The sequence below is a fragment of the Dromiciops gliroides genome, chromosome 1, assembly GCF_019393635.1.
Source record: "Dromiciops gliroides isolate mDroGli1 chromosome 1, mDroGli1.pri, whole genome shotgun sequence".
Classification (NCBI taxonomy): domain Eukaryota; kingdom Metazoa; phylum Chordata; class Mammalia; order Microbiotheria; family Microbiotheriidae; genus Dromiciops; species Dromiciops gliroides.
In genome coordinates, this window is record NC_057861.1 from 627,135,673 (window position 1) to 627,138,116 (window position 2,444).

Here is a 2,444-nt window from a genome sequence, read left to right on the forward strand (position 1 = left end):
AACAAACAAGATTAAGTGACTTATCCAGGGTCACACAGGTAGTCAGTGTGTGTCTGAGGCTAGATTTGAACTCAGGAAGATGAGTCTTCCTGCCTCCCCGCCTGGCACTCTATCCTGTGCGCCACCTAGCTGCCCCAGGCTCGTAGTAGGTCCCCAATAAAAACTGCTTGAATTGAATGTGAGGCCAGGTTGCTGAGGCTACAGCAAGCTCGCCTTCTGGGAATTTCTCTCAGCGCTCCCTCCCCTTCGTCCCCCCATTATCCTGACTTTGTAGGGCGGCCCAGCGATTCATATCTCCCAGGACTTTACCGTTGCCTAGCTCAAAGTGGGTTGTGAGGGCATTGGCCTCAGTCCAGCTGTCCCAGCGGAGAGGGAAGGGAGAAGTGGATGCGTCTCTTCCCAGAGACCATCCTGGGAGCCTGCTGTGTGAACGCAGCTGCACTCCAGGGAAGGTGAGGCAGATGCTCCCTAGTGGCCGTGACAGCTGGTGGTAGGAGCCGGGGCGGGGGGAGAGCAGAGCCGACACCTGCACCAAGGAGCTTGCCAGTCCACTTCAGACCCGGGAGACTGCCAACAAGAAGAAAGAGATTTCCTACAGGGGCTGGCGGGGAGGGAGCAGGGCCAGAATCACACAGTGTGCTCTTCAGCGCCTTCCACAGAAGCTCTGTGACACCAGTGGGGGAGGGGTGCTATTTGGGATCAGGTCCCTGGCCACAGTGACATTAGTGGCCACTGAACAGGCCTCTGTGGTCCAATCCAATCCCATTCCTCCAGGCCCCACCTGCCTTCTGGGGGGTATTCTAGGGCCATGCAGCTTTCTGAATTTCTCACCTGGGGATGCTCTGAAAATCTTTTTCCAAAATTCTCTGACTATAGTTTGGCCTCACCCATATTACCCAGTCTTTCCTTTCTTCTTCTCCAGTTCTGGTTCTTTCCTTTGTTCTAGTCTTGCTTGGCTTAAGGGAGTAAGTAACCAATGTTTGCCATTAAGTTATATTAGTACATATTGAATTTATGTTAGCCTTACTATCTCATTCTCATTAAACAGGGGCAGCTAAGTGGCACAGTGGATAAAGCACCAGACCTGGATTCAGGAGGACCTGAGTTTGAATCCGGCCTCAGACACTTGACACTTATTAGCTGTGTGACCTTGGCCAAGTCACTTAACCCTCATTGCCCTGCAAAAAAGTATTACCTTTATTCATTCTCATTAAACACACTGCTTGGTCTCTATTAGACATCTTATTTTGGAAGCTTTATGTGGTATGTGGGGCTATCTGGGTTGATATGAAGCCATCATCCTTCTATCCAGGTGTTAAATCAGATACCTAAAAGGAGGCAACAAGTATAGTTCCAATAACTTGCCATGAGACCCAGGGCAAATGGCTTCTCTTTTCTGGGCCTCAGTATCTTCATTTGTAAAATGAAGGGGTTGGACTACAGGATGGCTAATGTACATTATTGCATTTTATCATTCTGTGATTCTTCACAGACTGCAGGCTATGGTTTTCCAGGAGATGCTACCAAGATTTTAACCAAAGGAACAGCAGAGACAAAGATATTCTCACCATTTAGCTAATAGCCTCTTTGCAGAGAGAGAGCGAGGAGAGGATAATGGGCAGGAAGAGAGATGTTCAGCATTCTCCTTGGTGGGAATGATGAGATTTTTCATTCCTTCCGTTGATCATTATTTAAATCATTTGAATAATGGAAGTTCCCAAGATTTGACTGTATAACAAGCTCACATTGTACTTCTTTCATGCACATATTATTTTGTATAGTAGAACTAAAGAAATTAAGAGACTTTGCTAAGGTACTAAGCAGCAGGTTCAGGATTTGAACCCAGGTCCTCTGATAGCAAATTCAATCTGCTTTTTGCTGCAACACACTGGTGTATATACAAATAATCATCTTTACAAAATATCTTTAATCCTCAATTTACTTGTCTAAATAATGAAGAGATTGGACGAGAGGACTAAGGTCCCTTTCAAAGCTAATCTGTGGTTCTATGATAAATATATCACCTTACCTGACCATAAGTTCCCATGAGGGCAGGACCATGCCATATCCAAACTCTGCATCTCCTCTACAATATAGCACAGTGTTACACACTTAATAGTTGACTACTAAATGTTTGTTCTCTTAAATTGAATGATTTGTTTTTTTTTTATGAGTTTAAATCATCAGAGTGAAATTATGGGTGGGAGGGGGATCTTGGTTAAGGCTGAGAAACAGACAGTAGCCAGACAATAAACATCCATTGAGTGCCTACTGTGTGCGCTTGGAGGAGGAAATGGCAAACCACCCTAGGATCTTTGTCAAGAAAACCCCAAATGGGGTCATGAAGAGTCAGACATGACTGAAAATGACTGAACAACAACAAAAATATGCCAGGTACTGGGCTAAATGTTGAGGGGAAAAAAAGTAAGAGGCAGTTTTTTCTC